This window comes from Carassius auratus, unplaced genomic scaffold, assembly GCF_003368295.1.
Source record: "Carassius auratus strain Wakin unplaced genomic scaffold, ASM336829v1 scaf_tig00028288, whole genome shotgun sequence".
NCBI classification, from domain to species: domain Eukaryota; kingdom Metazoa; phylum Chordata; class Actinopteri; order Cypriniformes; family Cyprinidae; genus Carassius; species Carassius auratus.
The window spans coordinates 15,001-27,500 of record NW_020525680.1 but is presented as its reverse complement, the minus strand read 5'-3'; the positions used below and the strand labels follow the sequence as shown (position 1 = coordinate 27,500).

Sequence of the window (12,500 nt, the reverse complement as noted above, 5' to 3'; positions counted from 1 at the left end):
ATATATACTCAGAATTGTGAGATGTAAACATAGAATTAAGACGAACTCAGAATCGTAAGTTTATTGTTAGGTAAATTAAGTCAGAATTAAGACATAAACTCATAACTGTGAGATATGATCTCAAATTGCTTCATAAACTCAGAATTACGACAAACTCAGAATCATAAATTTATTCTTAGTTAAAATATAAACTCAGAATTGTAACATAAACTTAAAATTGCGACGAACTCAGAATTGCGACATATTAACTCAGAATTGTGGGACATAAACTCGGAATTGCAATATAAACAAGGGATGTAACGGTATGAACAATTCTCTTCACAAATATAGTGACCAAAAGTATCACAGTTATCAGTATTATCACGGTATTGTTAAAATGTGACAACTTAACCGTTTAATAAAAAGGTGAACCAAGTCAAAATAATAAGTGGTTAATAAATGATAAATAATTCTAGATAAATTATCTGAATTGTTTTTTTTATTAACCGATCAAAATTTACAGCAGGGCATGCAAGTTCAGTCAGTTTTTGCCAGACAGAAGCTGAACACACACTGAATGTAAATATAAGTCTCTGTAAATCCACTCTCTGACAGCAGGTGGCGCTTATGGAAGAGCAGAATTACAGCTGTTTCCCGTAAACTCTGTGGACAAAACATCATTGCTATTAAGAACACTTCCTTTAGGGATTACATGGAGCGAAGATGAAAACTGTGCTTTATGCAGGACAGTATTACTTGCGAGTTGTTCGAATCACGGTAATCGAATACCGTTTTAATGATAATCAAAAGATTTAACGTTAATACTAACTGTGGGGAATTTTATCATGATTTATCATTAAACCCGTAATTGTTACATCACTAATATAAACTCAAAATTACGACAAACTCAAAATTGCAAAAAAAATTACAACTCAAAATTGCGACTTACTGTGTAAACTCAGAATTGGGAGTTTACTGTAAGACAAAACAAGACAGAATTGCGACTCGCTATTAGGAAATATACGTTGCATCATGAACTCAAAATTATGTCATAATCTCATAACTGCAATTGAAACTCAAAATTGTGACAGAATTGAGTTTACACAGAAGACAGAATTGTAGGATATAAACTCACAATTCCAAGAAAAACTGCAGAATTGTGAAATTAAAAAGTTATTTAAATTTAAGCTATTTAAATTTCTATTTCAAGTATTTTTTATGTTTTATGTCCATCATCTGATACATTTCAGAACACAGTGACACCTGTCTAGCTAGAATAGTTTGGATACATGTATTTGTGAGTGTGAATACGGAGTACAGAGACTGTGTGTGCGCGCGCGCGTGTGTGTGTGTGTGTGTGTGTGTGTGTGTGTGTGTTGTGCTCCATTAGCCAGTAGCAGGTTTGTTGCTCTGCAGGAGGTGAGGTTTGTCTGGCAGGCTTGATGCAGTTTACCGGCGTGTGGTTGATGGGTAGCGTGTGTGTGTGTGTGTGTGTGTGTGTGTGTGAGGACCTGTTTGAATGTGGCTAAGCCTCGCTCTCTCCTTACCCACTCAAGTCACATCAACTCTCCACCTCTCTCCATCCATCAATCGCTGCTCCCTGGAGTCTCTCTCTCTCTCTGTGTCTCTCTCTGTCTCTCTCTCGGATCGATCCAGGCCTTTGAGTCATTGGCCAGTGTTTCTTTGATGCTCGAGTGTCTGAAATCAATCTAAACAACTTTAGGAAGGCGCATTAGAAGCCAAATAAAAGAACTAAGAAGCGAGACTTGTCATAAAAGACAGATCCATTTTTAATGAAGCTTTTTTATCAGGACTTCTGAAACAGATAGTGATGGGTTTGAATGCTGATTGGTCATTCTAACGCTTCTGTCAGGCTAAAACACAAGGATATAATGGCATCTGTCACGTGAAACAGAGAACATTTTATCAAAGCAAGTTATAAAGCATGTTAATTTAGCTTGCACAAATTATAAAATGTACATTGATGAAATTAGAGTTGCTAAGCGTAAACAACTTCAATGACATGAAAAACACAATATTTTATGTTTTAATTTTAACAGTAGACCTTTGTTGTGCTGCATTTTGTTTGTCAAAAAATAAAAGGAATTGTTAAATTTAAAAGTTAACTAAATTGTTAACGTATTATGCATTTAGTTCATTCTTCATTATATATATCAATCATGTGGTATTGCTTTGCAAATTTCACCAGGATCTTTAAAAAATATTTATTTAATTGCAAATAATTATTTTAAAATAAATACAATAAAAAAATTTAAAAATTGTCTAAATAATACTTTAATATTTTTTTTTTTACGAGTGATTGGATTTACAATATTTTATTACATTTCTCTCGTTTTGTTGTAAATATGTAAACATGTATATTTTCCACACTATATCAAGCAATTAATTAACTGCATCTCTCACAGCAGGTCGTACTGAAAAAGAAAACAGTTCGAAAAACCAAGGACATAAAAAGTCTTTGGATACAGTCTGACCCAAGAGCTGAAAGGGTCAAAGGTCATGACCTTACTTTGATCCCAGATCATGTTCCACACCTTCCCTAACAAATCACGGGCGCAGACGTCGGTCAGCATGGAGAAGACGTACTCGCTCACGGCGCATTACGACGACTTCCAGGAGATCAAGTACGGCAGTCGTTGCAGCAGCAGCACGCTGAGTAACGGCATGAGTCTGCATCTGGGCGGATCGCTGGACCGCGGACGGAGTGGGCGGGACAAGTGTGTGGGCGGGGCCAGGGCTGGAGCCGGGGGCGGGGCTCCGGCCCGCTGGAGCCGGCGCGAAATCTGCCTGCTCTCTGCTTTAGTGTTCGCGGCGGGGATGTGCGTGATTCTCGGATGCATGCTGGCACTGAAGTTTCTGTCACTGGAGGCGCAGGATTCCCAGTGTCGTCAGGATTGCGTAAAGCGTCGCTCGCTTCTACGGGCTGCGCGCTTCGTCCAGGGGAACGTCGACCCAAGCGTCCAGCCCTGTCACGACTTCTACAGCTTCGCTTGTGGCGGGTGGCTCCGGAGACATGGGATACCGGAGGATAAACTGAGCTACGGGATCATCACCGCCATCGGAGAACAGAACCAGGACAAGCTACAGCGCCTCCTACAGGCACCAATCCAGAGGAAAGAACCGGACAGTGCCGAGAGAAAGGTACAACCACACACTCAGAATGTTTGCTTGCTCAGAATCTTGATCATTTCAGATGAATAATTTTCATAGAAATGTACTTAATGAATTCGGTTGAATAGCTGTCACCTGTTAAAATTAAAAACACAATTTGATGAAACCAATTTAGCTCAAACAGTTACCAAACAATGCTTCATTTTGTTCAAGATTGCATTAGCAATTAAAGAAAAACACTTAAGAAAAACATGCTCAGGTCGAAGTGTCTTCATAATTTTTGCTCCCAATTTTTACTGGTAGTCCACTGTATTAATTTTTTTGGGGGGAATAATATGAATAATATGTCTGTTTCCTTTTTTTGCTGTTCTCCCTCACATAAATGAATTATAGTGTCCTGCACCCACTAGTAAAACAATAGGAACAATTATATCTGCTGTCTGAATAATTTTGGGTTTGACTTTATATAATATTTCTTATTATTTATATTAAGAAATCATTATTTATAATTATTATTATTAATAATATTTTTTTAATAAGTCAGGAATCACGATTTCTTTTACCCATATGTGATTGGATTTATGAGTTTATGAGATTTTTATGAGATTTTAATGTTTAAAATGTTCTTCGAATGGTTATTTTAATGGAAACGTATTATTTTCTCCCACAGGTGAAAGAGTTTTATCACTCGTGCATCAACATGAAGGAAATTGATCGTCTGGGGGCGGGGCCTATGACTGAAGTGATTGACAGCTGTGGTGGGTGGGACCTGTCTGGAGCTCCTCCCGGAGGGGCGGGGTGGGACAGTGGCTCCGCCCCCACAAGGCCAGATTTTAATGAGATGCTGTATAAGACGCAGGCAGTTTACAGCACGTCAGTGTTCTTCTCTCTCACCGTCAACGTAGATGACCGAAACTCGTCACGAAACACCATTCGGGTGAGAGAGCGCGTTTGTGAGCATTCGTGAGTGTCTTTTTTGTTATAAAATAACCTCATCTGGTGTTGGTGTGATTGTAGATTGATCAGGAGGGTTTGACTCTGCCGGAAAGGACTCTCTATCTGGGGCAGGATGAAGACAGTGTGAAGGTGAAACGGCTCTCTTTATCTCTCCATGTGTTCTTTTGTTCTGGACTCTGTCTCTCCATCTGTCCATCTGTCTGTCTGTCTGCCATCTGTCACTCCGGCCGTCTCTCGCTGTGAGCTCACATGACTAATTGATCGTGTCACAGCTGCTGATGATGTCACAGATGAGCTGGTGTCTCTTAATAATGAAGTCACAGCAGTGATCCTCTCACGCTCCGATGACATCAGATCTCTGCCACAACACAGCTACTAATCAGAATTGACAAGCCACAAAATCCCACTGAGAGATCAATAAAAACATGGATTCATCTCATGAAAAAACATGTCCAGATCACATTTCAAGCTAGAAACCACAACAGAATTTCTAAATGCAAGATATTAAGTCTTTATTGATAAGTAACAAAAACAAAGTACAAATACAAAGGTTTACATAGATTTCATTTTTGTGTATCTTTATCTTTTTAGTTACTCTTACTGTTATCAGGTCACTTAAGAAAGACACAAACTTGAGAAATTAAACTATAAAAGCATTTACCTTTTTGTTTATAAAAATAGTTATGAAATGTACATAAAAAGTTGCTTTTCAAGTATCTTTGGGCAAAAACTTTGCAACAAATAACAGATTTTTTTGTTATTGTTATCAATGTACTTGAGAAACAAAAACAAAGATTAACAACACAATTAATTTACATACATAACAAGACATCCAGACAAGTAATAAATTATAAATTATATTAACAAAACTAACAAACAAACAATAAAAAAAAAACATTTATTTAAAGATTCCCTTTTATGAAAATGTATCTCTTTAGGTAATAAAAAAAACATACAGGTATATCTTTTTTTTTATCAGTAAACTTAGTAGAAACCAAAACATAATAAATTCAGTCATAATTAACATTAAAACAACATTTATATTTGCTCCTTTTGCTTTTGTTTATAAAACAAATAATATATAGGAACATACAGTCATACAGTTTATTTAGTTTTTTTAAATTATCAATGCACCTTAGAGACATTAAACATCAGAAATTAATCAATGAAAACATTAAAACATGATTTATAATTGCTTCTTTTTATTTTGTGTGTGATATTTACCAAATAAAATTGTAAGTTTTAGCATGAAATCAGTTTCATGTCAGATGTTTGTCCATTAAAATCACGTCACAGTGTTTGTTTGTTATTTTCTCTCAATGATTTCAGATTCTGGCATCCTATAAAGCGCTGATGGAAAGGTTGCTGAGCATGCTGGGAGCTCACAATGCCACGCTGAAATCCAGAGAGATTCTGGACCTGGAGACGAGACTTGCTAATGTACGTATCGCACGCGTGTGTGTATGTGTGTGTGTGTGTGTGTGTGTGTCCGTGTGTGTTTGTGTGTGTATCCGTGTGTGTCCTTGTGTGTGTGTGCACTTTAGTGTTGTTCAATCTTTTGATTTGGTTCATTTTAATAATTTGTTTGTTACTGGAGAAAATTTAGTTTTTTTTCTATGTATTTATTCAGAAAGTGTTTCTGGAATAAACAACACAATATCAAGGCACACTATCCGTTACATTACTCATATTTTATGCAGAAAATTTAAAAATCTAATTATAAAAATGTATACATTGTCAAGAATTCAAAATGATATTGTGATAAATAATAATAATATAAAAGATTTAATGTATAAATATTTTACATTTATTTTAATTTTTATTTTACTTAAAATCATGTGATTGTATTTACAATTTACCATATATTTTTTGTTTTAAGTCACATATAAATATCACATTTTAATATTCATATTGTTTTTTATTTCTTTTAAAAGAAAACACATTTTAAGAAACACTTTGTGGAACAAAAACACACTATAATAGCATCAAACTGGAACATTTACATGAAACCCCAATAAACACAAATAACTTTCGCATCAAATTGTTTTGATGAACAGCTTTGTTTTACCAAATATTTAAGTACCAAAATTAATATTTTGTTCAGTCAAATGAATCCCTCAAATGATCAGAATCACTATAATGATTCATACTTCTGAACTCCAGTATGTGTGCTTGTTTAAGTCTATGTGGTAAATGAATACAGACCGTTTTGTGTAAACAAGCATGTTTGTGTTTTAATGTATGTTAATTAACATTCTTTCTTTTTTTTAAAGATCACTGTGACTGAATACGACGACCAAAGAAAAGACATCAGCAGCATGTACAACCGAATGACACTGAAACAGCTGCAGAAAATGGCTCCAAGTGTGAGTACACACACACAAACACAAAAATATGTTTATAGTTGTATAAATGTTTTTTTTTATGATTTCTAAATGTAATAATGAAATGTCTATATTTTTCTATTTATTTTATCTTTTGAGTGTAACTTCTTTTCTGGAAAAGATGTTCAATGTCTTCGTTTGAATGTCCGTAAATGGATAAAGATGCTATTTAACCCCAGACTGATTTAGTTACAGATTATTATTAGCAGGGGTGATCAAACTAACCTGTTTAAGCCCTTATTAGTAGTCTATGTAAAGTGAGTCAATATGGTTTGAGACTGAGCCATTAGTAGAATTTAAGGTGAGACACTACAGGCAAAAACTTTTTTATCCATGCACTGGTCAGTTTTGTGATTTTCAGCTTTTTGCATTTTCATAAAGTGTTTTCTTTCAATCTAGTGTAAAGAAAACATCCAAAACACACTTTTAAGTGTTTATTTAATAGCACTATCTATTGGCGTCTGTAGATTTCAATTGGAATACATATCTTTAAAGAGATTTTTCTCCACTTTAGCAGCACTTACAAACACCAAAACTTAGAGTTTTATTCCTCTCTATATTCTGAGGGATTTTACTGAAGGGGTTTGTTCACATATCATTCACACTGATTTATACAACATTTTATTACCAGAAAAATGATGAAAATGCATATATTTAAAGACGGTTAGTTTTTTTTCTCCACTTCAGTAGCACTTACAAACACCAAAACTTAGAGGTTTATTCCTCTCTATATTATGAAGGTTTTTACCTTGGGGTTTGTTCATATATCAATCACACTGATTTATACAACATTTTATTATTAGAAACATGATGAAAATGCATATATTTAAAGACGGTTAGTTTTTTTTCTCCACTCCAGTAGCACTTACATACACCAAAACTTAGAGGTTTATTCCTCTCTATATTATGAAGGTTTTTACTGAGGGGTTTGTTCATATATCATTCACACAGATTTATACAAAATTCCGTTCATGAAAACATGGCGAAAATGTGTGTTTTTTTTCTGCCTATTGACAATATTTTCTGATTTATGGAGTGATAAAAAGAGAAATACAAAATCATCTCTATAAAATCCTTTAACTATAATAAGTCAACAAAATCACACAATAATTTTCAACATGACTTTGTCCAATGTTTAGATTTCTTTTCTGGAAATGTATGCAAAGTAGTGCATATTTAATTCTCTTAATGGCTCATGTTAAACAACATTTCTGAAAACTTGCAATACAACATTTTTTCTGTAATTCTCAATGAAATCAATCAACTGGGGAGGTATGGTAAAATCTCTTAGTTAAGGTTTTTTTTTCTTACCTGTGGTGTCTTGTCTATGTGATTGATTTTCAGTTGAGCAGAGCTGGATGTGAGAAATAAATCAGATTCAAATGTGTCATTGATGCTGAAAATATAAAGAAAACAATTATGTTGAATCTGTTGTCAGAGAGCAAGATAAAGAGCAGGTTTATATATGCCAAGAGTCCTAAAGTTCTCTGGCTTCATAAGAATAATGGCCTTGTCCGATCTAAGGTGATCTTCCAGCAGATAACCTTCCACCTCACAGTAAAATTAGAACGCAAACCAGCAAATATCTGAAGCTGCTGGATCTACAAGGCCAATACATTTTGGCAAGCCAGATCCTCTGTTTAAAACGCAGATCATGGTCCCTAAATGAAGTATAAATCAATAAGCAAAGGGCAGATGCTCAAGGTTTACTGGATTCTGTATTTCATTGAAAGAGCCACTCGAGAGAAGAATAAACATTGTCATCTCTTTCTCTGTAGTTCCACTGGAAGCGTTTGTTGGACCGAATCTTCAGTGATAATTTCTCTGAGGAAGAGGAGATAGTAGTTTTGGCCACTGATTACATGCAGACAGTGTCGGACATCATTAAAACCACTTCTAAACGGTAAGATGTTTGAAAGAGCATGAGTTTGATTTAAAATACGATGAACTCTCTCTCACTCTTTTTTTTCAAACTATTGTGATTTACATATCTATATGGCTACACAGTAATAACGATGGTGATGATAATAAGAAGTAATAATTATAATTTATATTATTATTGTTACTAAATAAAATTAAATGACTAAGTAAAACATAATAAGATATATTAATATTTAAATTAAAAAAAATAATAATTGCATATAATAAAACAATTTAATTGCAATTTCTATGAGAAAAATTGTTATTGTGATTTTATTATTGTGATTTTATTTATTTGTTTATTTATTTGCTTGTTTGCATGACTTCACATCTTGGCCAAAACTTTGTGATTATATTTCAATATGGCTAATATTAATATTAACAATAATAAAAATAATATTGAAATTTAACCTGATAACTGTCACTCACGTTTTTGAAGATAGACTTGAATGTGCATGATACAAACCTAAATTTTTATATTTCATGACTGAAAACATTTTGTAACATGATTTTGATGTGCCATTTACATGGTAATGCAATGTCTGATTTTAAAATGGGTTTTGAAGGATTTTATGTTTTCAAGTGATATATAACTTCTGATGATTTCTAAAATGTGATAGAGAAAAAGGCAACGAGGAAGTCTTATTTTTAAACAAAGGTCAAAACTCCTTTTGTAATGTAGATTTCTGAGGGTGCACTCTTGTCATAAATTGATCTATTACTTTTCCTACATAATTTTTAACAAAAAATATTGGTATAATATATATTTGGGAGTCTTAGACCTTTCCAACGATATATAGTTTGTCAAGATTAGATTAAATTTGATTGTAATATAGTATAGTCAACGTAGGTGTCCCGTATACGGGACAGGGTGACATTTAACAGGTTAAAATAAAAAAATATTTAAGAAAAATAATATAATTTTAATAATTTTACTTTACATTAAAACTGTAATATCATGATATTATATTTACGGTTGTCTTTGTCACTTCATTTAAAAAAAAGAAAACACTACAAAATATGCAGCACATATATTAATCTAATTGAATTGCAGATTTAGTTAAAATGTCACAGATACGTGGCATACAGTAACCCCAAACCAAGTGACTTATTGTAAAAAAACAAAATAAAAAAACAAAAATAACGTTTATTCACAAACGCACTTTTGAAGCAAATTAACTCATGAAATAAGTTTGAAATGATGAAATATTAGATCTAGTGGTTTAAATGAAGACAAAAAGTACTGCAACTCTTTTTGACACACTTTCAGTATCGCACAGTATAAACCTGTGTGTGTGTGTGTGTGTGTGTGTGTGTGTGTGTGTGTGTGTGTGTGGCTTTATTTGAGGTGCCACTGTTGGGTGAACACTCATCTGTGCCATGGCTGATTAGAATCGACCCACAACGGCCTCACTTGTTTACACACACACACACACACACACACACACACTCTCTCTCTCTCTCTCTCTCTGGATGTGACAGGGTTAGTGTGTATCTAGCTGTCAGGATTCTCTCATGCGTGTGTGTGGGCTGCCAGTCTGTCCACTGTGTTTGTGTGAGAATAATTGAATTTACTTAAATAGTTTTTGTCTGTTCACCTCTCTCTTTCTTTCTCTGCATTTACACTGCAGAGAAAGTTTACGCTGACTGTGTCTAAAATCTTGATCAGAATTTCACTTAATTTAACATTACTATTCACTTAATTGTGACAGACGATTCTGTTAGTACCTAAACAGTTCATTTAGTACTTTAGCTCCCACTTTATATTAGGTGGTCTTAACTACTACTGTATGTAAATACATTTTTAGATTAATCCTTTTGTACAATGCATTTACTGTGTAAAAAAAATTTTTTTTTTACATTGTTCTTCTATTAAAAAAATACCTGCATGTAATTGTATATCTAACTTATTTCTGTAATTACATTTATAATTACACTACTGACCCATCTCTTACACCTTAACTATCCCCTTAAACCTTCCCAAACCACCAAACCTGTGCCTAACCGTATCCCACCGCAGTACATTATGAGCACAATGAGAACATTTTACTTGTTTTTGATGTAAGTGCTTAAGGCACCTTAATATAAAGTGGGACCGAATTCTATATACTTAACAAATGTAAAAATATATTTAAATGTGTGTGTGTGTGTAGAAATAAAATAAAATATATAAAAATATATAAATATATAAAAATATATAACATAAATTTTGTATATTTTATATAGAGGAAAATGTATTAATTGAACTGTTGTGAATTTTTGTGTTTATTTACTGTGCTATTAAAATGATATATATGTGTGTGTGTGTGTGTGTGTTATTATTATTTATTTATTTATTTATTTATTTATTAAGAAATTAGTACCTTAATTCAGGGATATTAAAGTCAACAAAAAAAATAAAAACTATTAAAAAATTAAAGCCATTAGAAATGTTGGTTACTTGAAATAAAATACAGATTTTTTTTTATTCTAAAAAAAAAGTTTTATTTCAGCTAGCTGCAAAGGCAACATGTTTCACTTTTGAGTAAATCCTGAAAAATAAAATTTTTGTCAAAATATTGTGCAGCACAACTGTTTTCAACATTGCGAATAATCAGAAATGTTTCTTGAGTAGCAAATCAGTATTCTATTAAATAGAAAACCTTATTTTAGACTGTAAAAACATTACACATTTTACTGTAATTCGGATCAAATCAATGCATCCTCAGTGCGCAGAAGAGACTTCTTTCAAAGACATGTAAAGTACTGATGAAACTTACGACTGGATGAACTTTAGCCCTAACAAGTTTATAATTTCCTTGATGAGTCTTAAAGGTGGTTGGAATGTTTTTAATATTAAAATACTTCATGATTTCAGGAAACTGTCTGATTGGATGTCAGTGGTATTACAGATTTCTCTTCTTTTCTTGTCTAAATGTCTAGTCTTTTCGTCCCTCTCGTATCTTTGTGTAATAATGCGTCAAATCCCATAATATTCTCACAATGACCCCTTCCCTCATAATCACTGTTATTAAAATCACCATGGCGATGTGCGGCTCTCCCACCAATCAGCTTTCATCAGGCGCGCCGCGGGAGCAGAGACAGAGAAATGACTTTTATTCTGCTCTTTGTTCTGGCGCTTTGCTGTTTTCAGCTCTTTCTCTTCACGTCCCTCCTGGTGCTTCTGCTCGTGGAGCATCTCTGCAGGACCAAAACCTCATTCTCATCAAATACTTGTTCTCGCAAACTTACTTCTCTTCTTTACAAGTGAAATCGGCGCTGGAGGAACCGGAGGCCTGGCGCTCTGCTTTGTGCTGACTGTAAAATAAAGTAAAAAGTGTTTAAATATTGCTTAAAGCTGCGTGTTTCCTGCGAGCGTTTTCTTGTTCACATCTGTCACAGTCAGCAAAATAAGACCAAAAACTTTGAAAACGTTATGTCAAAAAATGTATAAATCAAAACATGCATTTTAATTTACAGTATTACATATTGAAAGCTGTTTTAAAGTGACAGATACAGTAAAACTAGATAGAACTATAGGCAAAATAAATAACAATACAATAATAAATTGAATTAAATTAAAAATACATTTTGGTTTTTGACTGACAAAGTAGGTCAGATTAGTTTGGAAAACAAAATCTACTATTTAAAATAAATTAAAATATTTGAAATAAAGTAAAATGCTATATAATATCTTACATTAAATTATTTTTAAAAGATGAGAGTTTAGCATGAAATATGTTAAATAAATTAAGATATATAAAATAAATGTAATCTTTAATTTGCTATAATTTTAGCATTTCCCATAATAGCTGATAATATAAAATACAAATAAATACAAATAAAATTAATGTTGATTGTGATTAGTTTGGTTATTATTTTATTAACTTTGCAGTGGTTATTAAATTAAACCATTTTAAACCAGTGATTTGATTATTAGTATAATAAATTAAGATATTTAAAATAAAATAAAAGTGCTTGTGTGCTTTTTAAAAGTGCATTAGCTTAATGAATCACTTGTTTTCATTAAAGCTTCTGCTAAATGAATAAATGTAAATGCAATAAATGTAAATATGAAAATGAAGACTAAATATAGCAATAATAATACTGAGCCTGAGTTTAGTCTGTGCTTTTGTTGGTCTGTCGTGT

General features: G+C 33.1%; 1 pseudogene; it reads left to right on the top strand.

The window, feature by feature from the left end:
* LOC113079488 (endothelin-converting enzyme-like 1) overlaps positions 1–12,500 on the top strand; it is a 30,690-nt pseudogene that overhangs the window by 4,640 nt on the left and 13,550 nt on the right.